Here is a 22,952-nt window from a genome sequence, read left to right as displayed (position 1 = left end):
CATGCCTAATAATTGTAATGTGTTCTAAAAAAAAATGCACATGAGGCAAATGTTCATAGCCTGAATGCGTAACAATCATCAGTTTCAACAGAGAAGTTTTTAATACAATTGTAAGCACTCAAAATTGACATACAAATTTGCTCATCATAACTTGTCCTTTCCCATATCACCACTCTTTCCCACATATTTCCTATATGGGAAAGAGTGGTGGAAGCTAGGTTAAGAAGAGGGGTGATGATTAGCGAGCAGCAGTATGGTTTCATGTCAGGAAAGAGCGCTACAGATGCGATGTTTGCTTCTAGAATGTTGATGGAGAAATGTAGAGAAGGTCAGAAGGAGTTGCACTGTGTCTTTGCGTATTTATAGAAATTAAATGATAAGTTGTTGAAAGAGGAGGTGTGGTATTGTATGAGGAAGTCAGGAGTGGCAGAGAAGTATGTAAGTGTGGTACAGGACATGTATGAGGACTGTGTGACAGTGGTGAGGTGTGCAATAGGAATGACGGATGGGTTCAGGGTGGAGGCGGGGTTGCACCGAGGATCGGCTCTGAGCCCTTTCTTGTTTGCAATGGCGATGGACAGGTTGGAAAGGAGCCTGAAGAGGTGGAGGTATGCACAGGAGAGAAGAGGAGTGAAAGTCAGCAGGAGCAAGACGGAATACGCGTGTGTAAATGAGAAGGAGGACTGTGGAGCAGTGAAAATGCAAGGAGCAGAGGTGGTGAAGGTGGATGAGTTTAAATATTTGGGGTCAATGGTACAAAGTCACGGAGAGTGTAGAAATAAGCTGAATAAGAGAGAACAGGCAGGGTGGAGTGGGTGGAGAAGAATGTCAGGAGTGATGTGCGACAGAAGGGTACCAGCAAGTGCACTAACTGCACAATCAATTTTACTAACACGCCAAACAGTTCACCTACCTGCACAATGCCAACGCTGTTTCCAGTAATTCACTGTCCGTGTCAGGTGTGCCTATATGTCTAGGTTTGTAATATGTAGGTTTTTTGTTTTGTTTTGTTTTTTTAATTGTATGTTGCATGGTATTAAGACTGTTACTACTTCACGACAACAGCAGTCAAAACACTGGCGTGCTAAAAGGCCCTTAGTGGCTCTCTGAAATTGACACTTACTCCCAGTGCACGGTACGCGGATTGAAGTGTTAGACCTCCTCACTTTGAGGATGTAGATGGATAATGGATTGGCCACCCATTATATGTACAGAGGGGCTGATGAATGTTTTGCTTGCATTTTAGCTTTAGTCAGGCGTAATCGTGGGGCCTAGCAGAATGTTCTCTGTGGTACTAAGGTCAAAAGAATAGACACACACGTAATTTCATGTCTTTGTCCTCACAAATTCTTTACCCTCATACATAGCAAAGACCAGAAATCACTCATCTACCCTCAGATATGGGTTAAAGGTATTTGCTATCTATGGCAGGCGAGGTCAAAGGCCTTGTGGAGCATGGGTATATCTTTGCAGGAGAAATTGTTTTCTTTAGTCAGTAACATCATGGCTCAGTCTGGGTAACTTGTGCACAGTGTGCAGGAGAGTCTTCTCTCCTCTCTGCTCCTGTTTCAGCTGTATTATCACCGACCTCCAATAAAGAAGACTACCACTGAAAACCATCTCTGTGCCTGTTTACTATTATTAACATTTAAAACGTCGATGACCAACAAAATTGAACATAAAACAGGCATGTGAACTACATAAAGTTATTTTATACTGGGCAGTCAAAACAACTGACAAGATATTACCCTGTACTTAAAAGGTGGTCGCTGAGCTGCCACCAGGGTCAGAACTGACTGCCCCCTCAACACCCTTCATTATGGGCCTTCCTCTATTAGACATGATGTAAATGTTAGACAACCGGGCTCGTGACCGGAGGGTTGCCAGTTCGACTCCCTGGACCAACATCCACGGCTGTGTTCCCTTGAGCAAGGCACTTAACCCTAATGCTCCCCGGGCACAAGGAATGCTGCCCACTGCTCCTGCGTCTGGTGTGTGTGTTCACTACTGGTGTGTTGGATGGGTTAAATGCAGAGGACAAATTCACTGCTCACTGTTTACAGTGTGTGTGTGCGATCACGGAGATTTACATTGCCAACTTCTGTCCCTGTGAAAATGTAGCAGGAGGTGGCTGTCCTCCAGTTTTATCTATTTCTGCCTTTTTTCTGTTTGCTGTAAACACATGAATATGCTATTATAAGTGTAGGCTACACACCACATTTGTATTCAGTATTAATTAATTAATTAAGAACAATTAATACACACCACTTGATAGAATATTTTTATATTTCATCCTGACTTGTTGTCAGGTGTGTTTTCTACTGGGGTTGCAGCTGAAATGACTGTTAGAATGAAGTAATTCTTAACACAATAGCATTACATTCATACAGGCAGCCCTACAGCCTAGGTGCTTTAGGGAGTAGATCTTTTATTTCATTGACAGCGAGTGACAGGTCAGTTTCAGAGATGTAGTCCATGTGTAGGCTATAATTGAATTATCCTAATTATTTCCACATATATTGATAAACTATTATATGCGTCCTTACAACTCAAATCATATTATAAATAAAAGAAGAGTCCATAAAACAAAATAGAGAACATATGACAAGAACACTGTTCTTACAAATTTACTCTGCTTCCCTGGGACGCCACCATGTCAGATTTAGCTGTTTACGTTTCTTCAAACTTCTCATATCCTGACACCATCAACGTGCATTCTTCAGGGGGAAGATACGGAGCACAAGGCATTATGTGAAAACTGCCTGCATTGCCGAACACGCACCTTTTATGTGAATGCGCACAAACGCCAATTAAAAACAAAGACAGAGTGCACATTGACTGCAGACACCATCTGTGAACCACATGAAGGATATTACTGTATTGACCAACACAAGCACAGTTGTAGAGCAGCTGTTGAACATTCAAAATGTAACCCTGGACAATACATCAGACAGAAAGGTCTGTTTGTGTTAATTGAACATGGTTTTGGGACCAAATAAAATATTCATGTCATATTTCACAAATAGTCAAAAAGGATGGTTAAATAAATAGAACAAACTTGTTTAGTGATTCTGTGTTAATATTTCAAAAACTGACTGTATGTGGATGTGTTCTCATATGAGAAAGTGTTGTGGAGATAAGACGAGAGGTTTTTGATAACTGAATAACACGTACATACAAATTTACTTTCTACTCCAGACCCAGCATTAATTGATATAGGGCTGAACTCCCTCATAGGCCTTTGACTGTGACCATTTTTTCTAATAATTTACATTGAACTGAAAAAATTGGCACTTTTGCACAATTGTTTTGATTCTGTTGAAGGCAGTATGGTGAATTCTCCTAAAACAGGCTTTTGCTACGTCTACATTTGGATCAGGTCCTTCATTAGTTTGGGATAGTTAGGGCCCAAGCATGGAAGGTGCTGCGCCTCTGATGTCCACTGGAGGGCGCATGCACCGAAGGTGCAAGGCCCCTATTGCTTTCCTATGGATCACTATTATTATTACTATCATTATTATTATTATTATTATTATTCTTTTTCTTCAAGACTTGGCCGTTTTTTGAGGTGGTTCCCATGGGTGAAAACTCATGAAATTCGGTACACACATCAGTGCTTGTGACAGTTACTCAGGGACGGAGGCTTGGCCCGGGGACTCCATAGCACCCCCATATGGCATTGAGTCTTATGTCGGCATGTAGTTTCAGCTACACGCACCAAATGTTGTAGGCATGTAGGTCTCTCCAAGACGAACAAATTTGCAATTTCTTTGTATTAGCCATTCCAAACAGAAAGTGAGTTATTTTGGATTTTGTGCATTTTGACACATTACATTTTGACATTCTCCTCCTAGACGGTTCATTGGATTCATGTCAGATTATGTATGATGTCAAGATGTTGCAGATTTTAAATTGGCAAGGGATTTTTCACATCCTGCAAGGTGTTGAAATGGTGAAATGATGAATTTATATGTCTTGCCACACAGGACAGCAATGTGTCATAAATTCTCCATGCACTGCTTGATACGGCTAAAACTTCACAGGTTATGGGTTATGATGCTTATTATGATATCCACATGCCCAGAGTGACACCCTGGTATAGCGCCACCATCTGGCAACAGAAAGAGTGTTTTTATCAGTCATCTTGGCTATCCGGTTCATTTCCGATTTGTTGTACATGAAGTCACAGGTGTTTTGATTTTATACTGGGAAAGGATTTTTGATATGTTGAAAAGTGTAAAGGATGAATTTGAGTACCCCTGAGCAGATTTTTTGGGTTGTTTCAGCAGTGTGATGAGTGACAAGATGTTTGACCTGTTTAACCAATCAAATGAATGAGTTGTAGCGTGGGGCTTGGTTTACGGGTGCCTGCGTCATGACGTGCCCCTTGAGACTCTTTCCAACAAGGGAAGTCACCATGTCTGTTTATGTGTTCAGGACACGTTAGCCATGTTGCCAATTCACCGGTGTCTCGAGGCATTTTGCATGCTTAGTTAAAAACGAACTCTTTTAATTGTGGTGTATTAATTTGGTGATCACTAATGCTTGCTAACCGTGTGACTTCTTGGTCTGTACCATCTACCTGAATTCACTAATATGGGCTTATGCTCCTTTGTGCCCGCCGCGTTCCTACAAGGAACATCGTCTGGCATTGCCATCCCTACACAGAAGGCAATCTCAGTCCAGACTGTTCTCGTTTTTAGTTCCCCAATAGTGGCACGAGATATCAGCTGCCATCAGAGCAGGTGCATCCCTCTCTATCTTTAAGAACCTCTTGAAGACTCACCTCTTCCGAGGGCACCTCCTCCCCTAAGAACTAACGCCTCTAACACCTTAACATGCCTTACTCACACCTACTGTGTTCTTCTCTACCTAATCTCCTGCTTCTCATTGTAAAAGAAAACTCACACTTATTGCTTGCACTTCAACCCCATTGAATAGATGTAATACTTAGTGCTTACTAATGGGTCTCTCACTATACTGGAGCTTGAATTGTTTCCCCATTTTTAAATCTGTTTGGATGAAAGCATCAGCTAACTAAATGGAATGTAAATGTAATGTAATGTTTGAGTAAACACAATGTTCCCACAAAAGAGACAAAATCAAACTCATAAAATTATATGTGTTTTATTTTACGGGATTTATTCATTCATACACATTAATTCATTCTCGAAATAACGCTTAGGCTACCAAAGTAACCTTGGAAAACCAACATGTGAGTCCCCATTAAATAAGATGAGTGGGGGGGACTACTAGACTGACGCTTGTGGCCACGCCCCCACTGAAAGAACCGTCATGTGAGTAATCTCGAGTGTTCAGATTGCCTGACAAAAGTCTGGAAAATTAAGTGGAAAAATTGACTACAACGCTTCGAAAAAGTGAAGAAAGAGACTTCTACAAACATTGCAAGTAAGAATACTTTGTATTCATTTGTAACCATTGCTTAGTTTCTGACCATCACGTATATGTTTGAATAATGTTTGTTTTCAGAGTACAAATCGTCGCGCCCATCGAGATGATTCTTTTGGGTTGTTACTTTCACTTTTACTCATACAGCACTTTTCAAAAAACTAGACAGGCTTTGTAGCCTGGCTCTCAATGGTCGTCATGTTTAACGAACGTTACATACAACATATGAACCAATTTGTTCTCGATTAAAAAGTACTTAATGTGTCGAGATAATTGTTTTATTAATCGAAGAGTGGTACTAAAACGACGTCGGCTATTTGTGCGGTCGCGCAAAACCAAAAGGCCTGTATCGAAGACAGAGTGAAACGGTATGTAACAATAACGTGAACGGAGATTGTTAACACCTCAGAAATATTTTCCTATGATGTAACCCCTTTTCGAGTTTTATTTGTAAAAGAGTGAACCCAAAACGGCCTTCTGCCAAGGGATAAAGGGCTGTGTCGAACTTTATATTGTACTGAACAATGAGTGCGTATTAACTAAACAACGAGGAGGTCCCAGGGGTATGTTGTTTGTGCTGGGGCCATTGCATGTACGCACTGTGTAAATATGTTGAAATGAGCTGACGAATGCATTTGCAGTATCACATGTCGTCATATTACGGTTTTAGGGAACAGAGGGGTCCTTATGTGAATCTTTGTTTTTAATTGCGCTTTTGGTTCGCTTTTAGTAGTGAATATCTATAAGGAGAAAGTAAGGAGAAAATGGCCATTTTTTTCTTTCAAACAAAGTGTAAGGAGCTCCATAACATTTCACAAATATTCGGTATTTTTGTAAAATTAGTCAAGACGGGTGATACAGACATTTTATCGGCACTCCTGCAAAGCATTTTAAAACGATTTGCGATGACGTATACATTTTGAATGTGAAACGAACATGTTCTAAACTGAGTAGTAACAACCATACAGTGTAGCAGTTCATGTCAGCTTCTCAGCATAGTGAAGTCATAGATAAGTCAAAGTTTTTCGCATATTAGATTTCAGCAATACTGTGTCACTCCAACCAACCAGTAATAACAAACCAGCTCCACCTCACAGCCAAACAGACTAATGTAAAAAACTTCCTTAACTTCTTTTTCTTTCTGTACTAGGGTGATCATGTTTTTTATTGCTAGAAAAAAAAATCAAATTTATTTAGGTTGTGAGGTCCAAACAATCATTTCATCTTTTCATTTTACTTTTACTTCATCTTTTCCTTGTTTATACTTTTCAGGTTCACTTCTTTCCTGTCAGTTCATAATATTTCATTTGGAAAATTCTCACCTCTTTTCTTTCAGACAATTCTCCAGAAATTAAGAGTGGCCTCAGTTTAGAAAGAAGAGCCTAAGAGTTCTTGAGGACATCAGATCTTCAAAGACGATAATTATGATCATAATGCACATCTATTTTTTATGCGCCATGGCCCTATTTCATAACTTTCAGCCCTGCATCGGTGCATGTGGTAAAGCTGAATATGAAGTTAATGGAGAATGTTGTCCTATGTGTGGACCCGGTGAGTTTAATTATCACTGTTCGTTCACATGATCACAAGAGATTTAATTAAGAGTCATCACAGAATGCAGGCTAACTAAACAGTTTCAAATAAGTGACTTAAAGTTTTCTCAGATAGGACGTGTTATTAAAACGTGTTATTAAAAGTTTTTGGTAAAGAATAGCAATATTCATGACAAGAGAACATGATGTTGATTTTTCTTTTCTTTCAGGACATCATGTCTACAGGCATTGCTCTGACTACATATCTACATCATGTATACCCTGTTCTCCATCTACTTTCACTGATTTACCCAATGGACTAAGTCGCTGTCTCGCATGTACAGTCTGTTACTCCAGTGAGTCTGTCCTTTGATTTAATCTCACTGACTTTCTCTGATATAAGTGCTAGACCAGTTCACTGTTATATTTACACAATTCCCGTTTCTTTTGTAGGTCAAGGGTTAAGAACAAAGACAGAGTGTACATCTACTGCAGACACCATCTGTGAACCACATGAAGGATATTACTGTATTGACCAACACAAACACAGTTGTAGAGCAGCTGTTGAACATTCAAAATGTAAACCTGGACAATACATCATACAAAGAGGTCTGTGTTTGTTAATTAAGCATGTTTAAGGAACCAGATAAAATGTCCATGTCAAATTTCACAAATAGCCAAAAAAGGAAAGCAAAACATAAATAAATTAATAAAACATCATTTTAATATGTGAACAAAGCATCATTTGCTTTTTGTAGCAGAGACATTTTGGGTTTAACAGACAGTTCCATCAGCTGTATTTGTCCTGTGCTAATGACAGACTGTAACTTTTCAATTTCTTTTTTGTAGGAACAGCATACAGAGACACTGTGTGTGGTGACTGTGTTGGTGACACTTACTCAGACGGTTTATTCACATCCTGTCTGCCACATACACAGTGAGTTCACTGTACGTTAGAACTGTCTGTGACACTATTACAATTATATTCTACACTGTAGCATATTAATCATTTAACACAAATAATGATGTGATTTTATTGAATCTGACAGGTAAGAGAACTCCATAGAAGTTGTGAGATGGGGAAAAAAGGCCAGGAACAAGTTCATCAAATACTGAACGATGTGAAATACAAACAGCTGCTGATGATGGAGGCGGATAGATGGAGGTGCTGGGGAGTCACTGAGACCAAATCCAGAAGGAGAACGCAATAAGGATCCTAAATATCCGCGATATAGTGCAGTGTAACAGCACTATAGTAATGTCAGATGTAGATCTACATGTTTATGTGTAAAACATAGCCATTTTTCACATTCCTTAATACTTATAAGAAAACAGGCTGAATGAACTAAACTGTGTAACCTCTCTGTACTAACCTTGCCTCTATCATTGCAGGATGTACAGGAGTGTGGTAATGAATATAATTCATTTGGATTCCTACTGCAATCCTTTGCTTATGAGGTCGTTAAACCTCATTGACGTACTAATTGTAAATCGCTTTGCTTTAAAAGGGTCTGCAAAATGCCAAATTGTAAATTGTATCTGTAATGAGCTGTACATCATGTTCAGAAGTATGGAGGGAAATGATTTTCCCTTATACCGATGTACTGATTGTAAACTTAAATTTGTGTTATTAAGCTCTGTGATTACTTTATTATATGCCTGCTTTATGAGATGGCTTATACAAACTGTCATCGTGGGAAAGAATGTATGATGCAATAAAAGACACATAACAAAAAACAATCGGTCTTGTGCTGTCTAATGAGAGGGGAAAGAGATGTCCTGTCTGAATCAGCTTGTTTGGCAGACACTCACAAAACAAAAGTCTTAGATGAAACTTAGATGAAATCACAGTAGAAATTCTGAATACGGTTCTTTATGCTGTTTGTGTGCATCTGATTGATGCCAATAGGCTACATCCTATAACTTACATCAGCTTGGATGGGAGGTGAATCTTTCTTGTACTTGAAATATGTCAGGAGGAGCTGGATGCCCTGTGGAGCCTCAGTAGTGTCATTAGCAGAGGAGACAACAGGTTGTCCTTTGTTTGCTAGCTTGTTCTTAAAATACAGGAGAATTTTCTTTCCTTTCTCTTGGAAGGACAGTTCCAGTTGAGACAAAACTGGAATATCTGTCAGTGTGTGGAAGTCCTTTTTAAATCTATCCTGATGTAAACAGTATGCAAGCCCATTTTCCCTTAGGTTCTGCAATAGAAGGCCCAGTTTTGACATAGATATGTCACAGCTAAAGAACATACATGACTTCCACCAGTCTGGTCACTCCCCTCAGTCTAATCCTGATGCACCTTCACAAAAGTGCAGGTGTGTCATTTACTGATGTTTTTTCCTCTGGAATTTGTTTGGTTTCAACCATTTGAAAATCTTCTGGTTGATATCAGATGGAGTTATCTATGGATTCCCTTGGCTTGTCTCGTGATCTTGTGGTCTTGTGAGATTATGGCTGCCTCTGTCTTCCACAACATGTTAAAGCGCTCTAATCAGAGATTGAGTTCAAACAGAAACCACCACCTATTTCTCTTTCTTCATCATTCAGTACATCAGCAATTTTTTCAGGTATTATCTCATATGTTTTGTGCAAAAATCACTGGGACACAAAAAATTTCATTCAGATATTCGCATTGTATTCAACCAGTGTCTACACCACTTGGCTTAGACCTGATAGTCATAGACTTTCTTTATTCGCTACTGATAGCTATAATTCTGCAGGAATCTTTCCCATGGCCAGTTAATACTCCACACTTAATTGTGGTGAACTTGATATCCTGTCATACAGTGCATTTGTGAGGTTCTACGAAGAGCGGAGATCCGTGTCGAGGATAGTATTAAATTGCACTTAAGAATGAGCTCATATCTGAATGAACCAATGAAAACAAGGAATTGAGCGATCAGAAAACATTCAGTAGACGGGGAAAGTGAGAACCGGGATGTGATAGCATTGTTCTGTTTGTTACTCACTTCTTAGTTTTATTTCTTCGGCCAAAATATGATGCTCACATTAGACAAAAAAGGTAAAGAAAAGACAAAACTTGGTTTGTCATTCAGTTTCTTTGAGCATCCAACGTTAGAAAGTCTTTTTCTGACTTATCATGGCCAGAATGTATCATGTGTGAACCACGTGAAGGATATGACTGTATTGACCAACACAAACACAGTTGTAGAGCAGCTGTTGAACATTCAAAATGTAAACCTGGACAATACATCATACAGAGAGGTCTGTGTGTGTTAATTAAGCATGTTTTAGGAACCAAATAAAATGCCCATGTCATATTTCACAAATAGTCAAAAATGATGGATACATAAGTAAGTAAATATTAAGCAAATAAACGAACAACTATCCAGCCAATCAGTGTTGTTTACAGTAGTAAACTAGCAGAGTTCTGTCAGCTGTAATTGTCCTCCATTGTTGACACATTGTATTGTTTCTATTTGGTTTTTGTAGGAACAGCAGATACAGACACTGTGTGTGGTGACTGTGTTGGCGACACAGTTCATTCACATCCTGTCTACCACATACACAGTGAGTTTACCATACATTAGCATTGTCTGTGACACTATTACAATTAGATTCTTCAGTGTAACACATTAATCATTGAACCAAAATAATAATGTGATTTTGTTTAATCTGACAGGCCTGAGAACTCCAACACCAATCTCACCGATGGTGTTGTGAGACGCCAGGAACACAGTCACCAGATACTGAGGGGAGCAAAATATATACAGTTCCCATTGTACTTGGTGTTTTGTTTGTTATAATGACGGTGGGAGGAGGATTTATTTGTTATTGGCACAAAAAAAGATCTTCCACTGGTTATTTGTAAATCCAAAATTCGTAGGATCAGCATATTTGCCATAAGCCTTTGTGTTATAATCAAAAAAAATTTTTTATGGAGTTCAGTATTGGTGTTGGTTTATGAGTTACATCAATCATCATTTATCAAATATCGTAACACACTCCTCAGAATTCAGAACAGTACAAATGACTAAGCACAGATTATCAGAAAACTACAGACTACGTTTGACAGTTATTCCCGTTTCTGTTCCTGATTTGTTTGACCACCTTGGCATCATCAGTTGATTCATGCAATCTTCTGTACTTTTTAGAAAATGTGAAAACAAACGGTGAGTCGTCAGACCTGTTGAAGGAAAAAGAGGCAGTGTCCTTACAATCCAATCCGCCAATGGAACAAAAGTCAAATGGAGAGTGTGATGAAAATCAGCAGCTTCAAGAGGAAGAAATGTGACACGTTTCCGTTTAATGCTGTTCATTGTTCATCCAAAACATTTCGTAACCTCCAGAGTGTAATCGTGTCATAGTAAAATGAAGGATTGTTATGCCAGTGTCTTGAACTGAATATGGTGATCTTCAAAATGTATATTTTTTGTACAATAATTCTGTTTCATAACGTCCAACATGGATCACCATACTATAAGTTTTTGTATAGTGAAGGAAAAGCACAGTGAAGACCAACTGTTTAATATTGTTCCATGGTTGTCTTTACCAAAAAAGAATAGAAAGTTACAGTTGTGTTATGTGCAATACTGTTTCACCTGTACACACTCTCTCACATACTGCACTCACTTCTCAGTGTTACTAATACTGCAGTATCCACAGGAGTAATGAAGGAGTACCTCGTAAAACTCCACAATACCGTGCAAAGTAACAGAATAGTGATACTAGAATGTAACAGTAATACTGTGGTAAGTGTGTGTTACAGTATGACTGTGGTAAGTGTGTGTTACAGTATGACTGTGGTAAAGGTGTGTTACAGTATGACTGTGGTAAATGTGTGTGTGTTACAGTATGACTGTGGTAAATGTGTGTTACAGTATTACTGTGGTAAATGTGTGTTACAGTATGACTGTGGTAATAGTGAAATATTGTTGAGAGAACATGATTGTTAATATTGTAGAGTTGAGAGACACTGATTAGAGTAATGAAGCTGTTTGCGTGGTGTGTGTGTCAGAACCCCAGACAAGGACGTTTAAATGAAATTCTTTTATTTATATGTACGCTAAACGATTATAAACACAAGAGGGCTACGCTGTCATATCTATCTGAAGTTCTGGGAACACATTTATCTGATGTCTGCACTTATAGATGAATTTAGATTGGCACACAGACATACAGAGACTGGGATGGACTGGTTTATTTTTAGTCAGGAGAAAGGATTCATTGTAAGTGGTTTGACAGGTGCTTCAAAGGAACCTTACTGGGCAGGATGGGAGATGACTCAGTTTTTACAGTATGGTAATAGTAGAATATGAGCAGTAATACTGGGATAGTACTTAGGGTATAAATAATATTTGATTATGTAATATTATCTTCAACAATTTAGAACTTTTCTTAACAGAAAACTGCAGCATCATCTACATAAATTTTTTGCCCTCTTTTTCGGGAAAAGTCAACCATTATCATTCTCACATTCCCTGTTCCCTGTGAACTAAGATGAGATCAGAGTTCCTGTAAGAGGCTGATGTTTGTGATGTCCCAAGTAAACGTTTGATCTTAATAAATACAATATATATAAACACACAAATACATAAATAAAATCATTTGACTACCACTTTGTGTCTTGTCATTTTGAGAGATAAAAAGGATTTATTGTTTGCCTAATGTTATTCAAATTAATGTGCTGTAAATTCCTTTACAGGGTGATGATTGTAAATCTGATTTAACTTTAGTGTATTTGTGACAGAACAGGGACAGAGCAGGACACAAAATAATTCAGACTTAGATAACACTGTGTAACACAAGACACCGGCTTTGACGGCAGGGACACCGCGGTGCACTACCACAAGCGGGACTGGCCACTGGACGGGCTCTCTGCGGGGAGGAACAACGTCGAGGGGGAGCCACTGGTGGGCCCCTGGAAGGTGGTAGTGCCACCTCTGCACGTAAAATTGGTCCTTATGAAACAATTTGTCACAGCCCTAGATAAGGAGTCTGCAGCCTTCAAGTTACATTCAATACTTCTTCCCTAAGCTGTCTGAGGCAAAGGTCAAAGCCGGCGTCTTGGTCAGACCAAAGATAAAGAAGATCCTGGAGCGCAAAGAATTCCTCAAGAAGCTCCACTAAGAAGGAGAAAGCAGCTTTGGACAGCTTTGCTGCAGTGGTTCAGGGCTTCAGCCAGGATATACTGGACTTTGAACGCTGCTACCAGGGAGTGCATGACAAGAATGTGATGGGAGGCTATATTTGGGGACTGATTCGTGAGAGTGATATACAGTATTATCGTAAATCTCAAACTATTCACTTCTAAATCTTTTGTGGTCACCTTTGTATGATTTTAGTATAAATACATGTATAATTTTGATATGTTTTTTTCCTGACACTATGTGAATGAAACTGAGGAAATCTGTCCATTTTCCCTCTGGAAATAGATACATTTCAAGATATCATTGTCCAGGTCGCAAAAGCAAAGTTTCAACGGAATAATAACCATTTTCTATACTTTTTGGGAATACGCAACTGGTAACACTGACGACGCAACAACAAAAAAAAGTAAAAATTTGTTACACGGTGTAATGGAGGAACACATATCAGATACGAGTCTCATTAGCTTAACACTTCACAAGGAAACAACGAAATGGCAGGGGTAACTGTACCAAAAATAAACCAGGCTTGATGAACAAAACAAGCGTGGGCAATGACCGAATAATTAACGGAATGAACCAAGGAACGCAAGGAAGTGACTAAACAGAAAACAGCCAGTAGAGGGCGAGAGTGAGAACAAGTGCGTGACAGTATTGTTCTGCTTATCACACAATTCCTAGCTTTATTTTTTTTGCCGAAATCTGATCCTCACATTAGACAAAAAAACATAAGCCAAATAAGCGATAAGAGTTGCTTTGTCATTCAGCTTCTTTCAGCATCCCACGTGAGTGAGTCTTTCTCTGAGTAGTCGTGGCCAGAATGTGCGATATTTGGGGGAGAGAGGAGAGGAGACAGGATGCTGAAATATTCCTATGTGAGAACCACGCAAAATGCGATTTTATTCAATTGTGTAGTCAAACATTTTGCAGCTTGAAACTGAGTGGCAAGAATGGTGGAGCAGCTTGCCACAGCAGTTAAAACCGTTCTTCCAAGTCATATCTGTTATGTTTAGTGAATTCACAGAGCGGGTTGATGCGACTGATAATTGTTAAGCAAAATGAACTTTGAGATAGACAACACAAGGTTCAATCAACTCCGACGGTACTGAACAGTCTGAGAAGTATCGATGCATACAGACGGAACTTTTACAGTTGTCTTGGCAACTGGCCACATTGCTTAATTATGAATGCGTAGCAGGAAGTAGTGCATTCATACCTTATAGCATCACATTGCAATACTTGTAGCCGTGTGTTACCTGGAGGTAAGACAGAAAAAAAAACAATCGGCTTCCACAAAACATCAAAAGTAAGGATAATTTATCTTGATTTGTCGCGAACTCTTTTTTCTTGTTATCAACTACATGTAAACAAAGAAAGGCTGGTTCAGAGGATAAAACCGTTGTATCCATCGATTTGTTGTTAACGAGACAGACTTTATGCTTTAGTTTGAGGCAGTCGTCTTATCTAGAGAACATTATAGGCTATGCAAAATACAAAAAAAAATTGAATCAAATTGTTCTCGATTAAAATTGTAGGACTGCATATCAAATCGAGATTCTTGTTTAGTTTATCAAACAGTGATCCTCATACATCCTCTGTTTGTGCAGTCGAACAAAGGGCGAAGCTCTTCGTCGAGGATGGTTTTAAATTGCAGTGGACTAATATAAATGCGGAAATACCAGCGCCGTCTTTTGTGTTTGAGCCGAAATCATCATACATTACAATGTTTCACAAAATATCCCACGTACAGTATCTTTCACGTGTTGAACTATGCCGACGAATACTTTTTAAGTTCCACGTGCTGTTGTATTCTAGTCTTAGGATCCTGTAGTAAAATATTGCTCAGGTTCGTTTTGCCATTGTCGCTTATGTATTCAGGGCCAAAGTAAAGAGAAAGTGGTATGTTTGTTTTTTGTTTGTTTGTTTTTTTGTAAATAAAGTGAAGGGAGATTAATAATCTCTTCATAGTCTTGCTCTTGTCTCAGAGATACCGTTAACCTAAACGGGGTGGGCGGGGGGCAACTATTACAAGACAGGATGTACAGGGTATATAGACATTGTTGCTGCATTTCTGCGAAGCGTGCATATTTGAGACCACTTAGAGATAACTTGAGCATTTTTATGTGAAACTGGTATTTTCTAAGTTGAATTGTCACAACCATACAGTGCAGTTCAACCTTAACCTATGGATAAAGTGAAGTCGTAGATAAGTCACAACTGTTATAGCCTATATTTTAAAAAAAATGTGTTACGGCAGTCGTCCAATAACAAACTAGCTCCAGCTCACTGCCAAACGGACTAACATAAAAACCGCCTTGTTTCTCTCTCTGTACTGCACTGATACTTCTCTTCTAGTGAGAACAATCTTATCAATGTCGCTCATGCTGTGAAGTTAAGAAATCATGGAATTCGCTGCTTTTACTGTTCATGTCATGAGAGAGGGCCCGTAACTAAGGTACCGTATGGAGCGGAGTGTGAACCAATCAGAAATAGCGGCTCTAACTTTGCAGTTCGTAGATGCTGAAGACCGCAGAGGTGAAAAGAGCGCTTCGTCTTCTGATTTCTGATTGGCTCTCCCCCCGCCCTCTGCTCCCCCGCTCTGTTCTCTCTATCCGACCCGGCTGCCCGAGAAGCTCTGCACACACGCGAGCTTGCGTAAAGGTCAACTAACCCTATCCCCACCCCCAACCCTAACCCTAACCACGTAATGTGCAAAATGGATCCTGCTTCCGGGGACGGGTCGTGCACTTACATTCTCTCTTTCAGAGCTACAAGTGCAAGTTGGTTTTTACAACGCATTTATTGCAAGAATTGTTTCAGAAGTCAAGGCACGCAGATGTGAAGTTGCAGGGCCCGATTCGACAGGTTGTAATCACCAAGCTGTGGTTGAAATCACTGACTTGTGGCTGTACTGGAAAATGGACTCAAAATAAATATATATATATGAGTAAATGTTGGGTTACAAGTTTGCAGATGACACTGTATTTATCAGTCTACACATCTGTGAATATTTTTTTTCTGTGACTTCGCATTCAGAACACAGGTGTATGAATATTTCTATATAAGCGAAAATTTCAGCATACAAGTTCGCATTTTTTTCTACAAGTGAAAATGTATACATACGCGTTCAGATTTTTGTTCTACAGGTTCTCACATCGTATTTCACAAGTTCTCAAAATCAAGCCTACAAGCTCTCGCATTTTGCAACATAGGCAATTTACCCTCATACACAGCTGCAAAGCATGTATGTTTAAAATGATTTTCGATGACGTATGCGTTCTGAACGCGGAACGGACATTATTCTAATCTGAATAGTCACAACCGTACAGTGAAGTGGTTCATGTCAGCTTTAACCTCTGAATATAGTTAAGTCATAGATAAGTCAAAGATTTTTTACAAATTCGATTTCAACAATACTGTGTCACTGCCGCCATCCAGAAATAACAAACCAGTTCCACCTCACAGTCAGACGGACAAGTGTAAAAACTTCATTAACTTGTTTTTCTTTCGTACTACGGCGATCATCTTTGTTCTTGCTGGAAATAAAGCATCAAATTCATTTATGCTGTGAAGTCAAGCGATCAAAAAAATTGTTGCTTCTACTGTTCACTTGTAGTCTTTTCCTTGTTTTTTTTTTTTTTTTCTGGTTCATTCTTTTCCTGCCAGTGTGTAATTTTCACTTGGGAAATTTCTCAACTCTTTTCTTTCAGACAATTCTCCAGACGTTAAGAGTGGCCTCATTTGAGAACGAAGAACCTAAGAGTTCCTGAGGACATCAGATCTTAAAAAGGGGATAATTATGATCATAATGCACATCTATCTTTTATGCGCAGTGGCCTTATTTCATAACTTGCAGCTCTGTCTTGGTGCATGTGGTAAAGCTGAATATGAAGTGGATGGAGAATGTTGTTCTATGTGTGAGCCCGGTGAGTCAAACTAACAGTGTTCATTCAAATGATCAGAGGAGATTCAATCAAGAGTTGTCACAGAATCCAGTCTAAACCAAGTTGTTACAAATATATGACTTAAATGTTCACAGATAGTACTTATTTATTAAAGCACAGGTTTATAGTAGAAAAAATTAACAGGAGTGTTTTTGGAAAAACAAAAACAAAACAACATAATATTGATTTTTGTTTTCGCTCAGGATATCATGTGGACAAACATTGTACTGATGATACATCTACATCATGTATACCCTGTTCTCCATCTACTTTCACTGATTTACCCAATGGACTAATGCGCTGTTTCCAATGTACAGTCTGTGATCCCAGTGAGTGTGTCCTTTTATTTAATCACATTGCGTTTCTCCGATACAATTACGAGACCAGCTCACTGTTATATTTACACAATTTTTTTTTCTTTGCAGTGGAAGGGTTAAGAACAAAGACAGAGTGCACATCTACTGCAGACACCATCTGTGAACCACTTAAAGGATATTACTGCATCGACCAACACAAGCACAGCTGTAGAGCAGCTGTTGAATATTCAAAATAATCCTGGATAATTCATGTGGGAAAAATATCGCTTTGCTTTATGGCTGTAACTTTTAGAATGAAAATGTGTCTCATGAGTATTGTCATGATGAAGTATTAATATTACATGGGACCTGTGCTTGTTTAATTACTGTATGCTGCAAAATATAGCTGTGTGTTAGAACAATGAACATTCATTATGTATAAGACAAGGTCTCTGTGTGTCAGCAACACCTGGGGGAGTGAACCCCAAGTATTCAGTGCTCCATGAGAAAAGTTATCTTGCATACCCCTACACATGCCTTTGGAAAGTTGTCTTAATGTATGAAAAGCTCTGCACTCCTTAACTGTGCTTCATCTCTTGAGGTGAGCTTCTCCCATGATCATGTAATAAAGGTAAATGATTCATCACATCTGAAGTTTGTTGTCTCCGAGAATGAGCAACTCTCATGACAAGCTTCTCCAAATCTCCCTCATCGTACAAAATGATCTGTATACATAAAACAGAACTTGTGCTGATTACACTGCGTATGTATGTATTTTACAAAAACAGATTAAAAATCTGTCATTACAAAAATCTACCAAGCTCTCAAGACAGAAACTTTGACTCTGGGGGAAGTTAGGGGCGTGAGAGTGCCCAAGTGGGAATGTTGGAGATTTCTTCCTGAGAAATCTCCTGCCTCGGCCAGTTTGGACAGGATACTTGTGAACTTTGTCACTATACTGTCAATGCTGGTTTTGTTTCTTGCCAGAGAGTATGCAAAACATCTGAAGCTACTACTTCACCTCTCATCGTGTTGTTATTAAACCTACTGAGCGTGTGTGTGTATGTGTGAGGTTGTTTCTTCACAGGGAATATGTCGAATCGTGTGCTTGAATACACTATATTGTCTGATGTCATGTTACAGTTTTAGCTATCACAAGTATCTTGTTAAAGTCCGTTGCCATTTTAGGGTGGCTTTTAGTCAGACTGTACAGGGAGCAGAAACGGCCATGGTATATGCAACTCAGTTTGACTTTGTCACTTTTCAAGGTCATTGTACTACTGCAGCAATCCAAGATCAGCCAAGTGGCTCCAATTTCTCCAGCTGTTTTTTTTCCTATTATATAACTCTTTTTTGAGTTTTATTTATAAAAGAGTGATCCTTAAACGGTCTTGTGCCGAGGATAATGTTTCACAAAATACCTCAGGTGCTGTAATTGTGTTCATTTGTTTTAACGAAAACATTTGCGATGTTACAGGTTGTCGTAATTACGTTTTAGCTATCATATAATGGCATCCTGTTTAGTTTCGTTTAGTTTCGATGTGTTAGGCTGTATAGTCACGTCCCGTGTAAAGAGAAAATGGCCGACTTTTTTTTTCTTTAAGTCAGAGGAGGTTAATAATCTCTCACAAAGATTTTTCTGTAAGATGTGTCTTACAAGACAGAATATACCGACATTATTACTTCATTTTTGCAAACCCTGCATATTTCAAGTGACTTAGTGATGACTGGTGCGTTCTGAATGTGAAACTAAGTTATTCTATTCGAATAGTCACAGCAATACAATGAAACGGTTCTCTTCAACGTTTACCTTTGCGCACACATAGGTCAAAGCTTTTACATATTTGACATTTCAATGATATTATGTTAATATAGCATTAAATTCCTTATCTTATTTTTCCTCCTGTAATACTCCGGTAATGTTTGTTTGTTTGTGTGTTTCTTTGTTGGGAAATCGTATCAAATCAATTTATGCTGTTATGTTAATACTGCTCTTTTTTATGTACAATGGTTCTATTTCATAACTCTCAGCTCTCCATCACAGTGCATGTGGTAAAGCTGAATATGAAGTGAATGGAGAACGTTGTGCAATGTGTGGTCCTTGTCAATCAAACTATCACTGTTCATTCTGCAGTTTTATACACAACGAAACCGAAAGCAACGCCTTGAAAGAAAAACAAACAACGCGGACGATATCGCACTCTATACAAACCATCGAAGGTATGGACAACTTATGTTAAATTGTACCCATTTCTTTTTTTAAGATATCAACTGTATGTAAACGAATAATGTCGATTTTCAGAAAACAAACTGTCGTGTCCATTGATCTGTTGCTACCAGACTGGCTAGTTTGATGCAGACCTCCTTTCAAGGAACAACTGTGTAACAAATTTTACACTCAAGAAAAAGAAACTAGATTGTTTTCGAAGATAAGGTATATATTTGGTAGAGCTTCTTGTTTCATTTACCAAAGAGTAATTCTAAAACAGTGTATCTGAGCGGTCGAACGCGGGTATTTTTCATTTGTTTTCAGCAATGATCTAATATAAAGGAGAAAGTGCCAACACAAATATCTTTTGAGCTGGGTCCAGAATCATCATACATGACGTAATGTATTTCACGTAATAACCCAAGAAATTATGTATTTCACAAAATATCTCACATGCTGTAAACATTTTAAGTTGTATTAATGAGTGCAATATTACAGGATGTTGAATTACAGTTTTAGCTATCACATGATTTATCCTTCTGTAAACAAAATTGTCCTTTAGTTTCGATATACGTCAGCCAATGTAGTCACGCCCCAAAACGAAGAGAAACTGGCTTAGGTTGTTTTGTTTTGGTTTGGTTTTTCAAACTAAGTGAATGGGGGTTAATAATCTCACACGAATATTGTTCTGTAAGATGTGTCTTGCAAGAGAGAACATGCCGACATAATTACTTTATTAATTCAAACCCTGCTTATTTCAAACGACTAAGTGACGACTACTGCATTTTGAATGTGAAGCTCATATATTCAAAGACGAGTAGTCATAGGCATGCAGTGAAGTTGTTCACTTCAACCTTTATCATTGTAGATGAGTCAAAGCTTTTACATATTTCACGTTTCAAGAATATTATGTTAATATCGCTTTAAAATTTCCTTACCTTATTTTCTCCCTATAGTGCACTGACAATGTTTTTCTTCCTAGAAAAGCATCAAATTCATTCACACTGCGATTCAAGCAGTAACAAGCAGTATCAAATCCAAGCAGTCATGAAGTGTGTTGCTTTTTTCTGTTCATTTGCAGTCTTTTCCTTATTGTTTGCTCTTTTCGGGTTCACTCTTTTTCTGCCAATGCGTAATATTTCATTTGAAAAATTCTCATCTCTTTTCTTTCAGATAATTTTCCAGACATTAAGAGTGGCCTCATTTGAGAAATAGGGGCCGACAAGCTCTTGGGGAAATCTGTTCTTAAAAAGAAGATAATCATGTTTCTTCTACACATTTGCCTCTTATGCGTAGGGGCTCTATTCAATAACTTTCAGCTCTGCATCAGTGCATGTGATGAAGTTAAATATGAAGCAGATGGGAGATGTTGTCCCATGTGTGATCCTGGTGAGTCAAACTATCACTGTTCATTCAGTTACATCACACAGGATCCAGTCAGAGCTGTCATATAATACAGTATAACCCAAACTGTTACAAATATGTGACTTAAATTTTCACGGATGAGACTTCTTGTTAAAACAGAGGTTTTTGGTAAAGAATTACAACAGTATTGACGAAAAGAAAACATCATATTGATTTTTGTTTTCCACCAGGATATCGTGTCTACAGACACTGCACTGAGTACATGTCTACAACATGCATACCCTGCACTCCGTCTACTTTCACTGATTCACCCAATGGACTAAGTCACTGTTTCCCATGTACAGTCTGTGATACCAGTGAGTTTGTCCTTTGATTTAGTCACACTGACTTTCTCTGATAAAAGTGTGAGACTGGCTAACTCTTATATTTATATAATTCCTGTTTCCTCCATAGGTCAAGGGTTAAGAACAAAGACAGAGTGCACATTGACTGCAGACACCATCTGTGAACCACGTGAAGGATTTTACTGTATTGACCAACACAAACACAGTTGTAGAGCAGCTGTTAAACATTCAGCATGTAAACCTGGACAATACATCAAACAAAAAGGTCTGTGTTTGTAGATTGAACTTGTTTTGGTCACTCATCAGTGTGGTGCTACATATCATAATTCACAAATAGCTAAACAGTATAAGTAAATAAACTGTTCTCTGTTGAGATATCATCCTCTGTTAATAACAGATTGTAAGTTTTCTGTTTGTTTTTATAGGAACAGCAGATACAGACACTGTGTGTGGTGACTGTGTTGGTGAAACTTACTCTGACGGTTCATTCACATCCTGTCTGCCTCATACACAGTGAGTTTACTGTATATTAACACCGTCTGCAACACCACCACAATACGATTCTGCAGTGTAACAAAATAATGATGTGATTTTATTTAATCTTACAGGTGTGAGAGTTCTATTGAAGCTATCAGATGGGAAAAAAGACCAGGAACTCATTCATCAGATGCTGAATGTGGTGAAATATATAAAGTTCCCATCATACTTGGTGTTTTATTTGGTTGTGGTGGTGTAGTTACTGCAACTGGGTTTTTATTTCTTTTTGATGCGTGCAAAACAATATACCGCAGACTTCAGGTACGTCATCTCCACATGCGGAACTTGTATGATTAGCATATTTGACACAAGTCTTTCAATGAGAATAACATACTTTTGCAGAGTTCAGTATTGATTCTCACTGATTTGTTGTGTCTGTCAGGCATCTATAAAATATCTTAACTTACCTCCCAGAACTGCAAAGATTACAAAAAAAAAAGTACATATTATCTAAAAAGCACAGCCAAACTGACTTTTACTTTTATTTTTTTCCTGTGCTGTTTGATCGCCACGGAAACTCTAAATAACTCGTGCAATCTTCTGGACGTTTTTTACAGGTACTGCAGAGACATCGGTGATGTGGAGACACAGTCTTCAGACATGTTGATAAATGTAAAGTCAGATCGCTAACGATCCGGTGGGACCAGTTCACGAGGGACAGCACTTTGAACATGACCAGTGTAGCACGGTTAATAAGTTGGATTTAAAATGCCGGCTGTAGCCTTTCATGTTTATGTACTATGCACTCTTTTCCCGCCCTTTAAATATAATGCGCTCCAGAAAAAAACGCCACCTAAGGCCAATTCTCTTAAATTGACAACGTAATTAACATTAATTTCGATGGAAATGTTTCATGCCTTCGTGAGCCCTCAAAAATTGATATGCAAACGTATTAAAACAACACTAAACCTCACGAGATGAACACAACTACTTCAGTAACAACAAACTGAGAGGCTGAGAAGAAGCTTCTATCCTCAGGTCATAGGGACCACAAACAGTTAGAAACCCACGTAACATAATCCATCACACATTATTTTGCACACTGCATCTATATACCTGCACTCTCTCTTGTACGGTGCGTCTTTTTAGCACCTTCAATACAAAACTGTTTACACTGTTTATACACTCGCTAATTGCTATCTCATATTGTTACACTTACAATTAACACTTCACTGCATATAGGTAATATTATTATTCCCTTACCTC

At 38.6% G+C, this 22,952-nt stretch overlaps 1 protein-coding gene and 1 long non-coding RNA gene across 2 annotated transcripts in view; both read left to right on the top strand.

The window, feature by feature from the left end:
* Window positions 1–22,952, top strand: part of LOC115821691 (tumor necrosis factor receptor superfamily member 14-like) — a 99,987-nt gene that overhangs the window by 62,497 nt on the left and 14,538 nt on the right. The gene's annotated exons all lie outside the window — the stretch shown is intronic.
* Window positions 16,916–17,629, top strand: LOC115820030 (uncharacterized). Its single transcript, XR_004025562.1, has 3 exons — window positions 16,916–16,977; window positions 17,199–17,324; window positions 17,421–17,629. It is a non-coding gene; the product is annotated as an uncharacterized LOC115820030 (long non-coding RNA).

The sequence above is a fragment of the Chanos chanos genome, chromosome 9 (genome assembly GCF_902362185.1).
Source record: "Chanos chanos chromosome 9, fChaCha1.1, whole genome shotgun sequence".
In the NCBI taxonomy this organism is placed as follows: Eukaryota; Metazoa; Chordata; class Actinopteri; order Gonorynchiformes; family Chanidae; genus Chanos; species Chanos chanos.
This window is presented reverse-complemented; position numbering and strand designations above follow the sequence as displayed.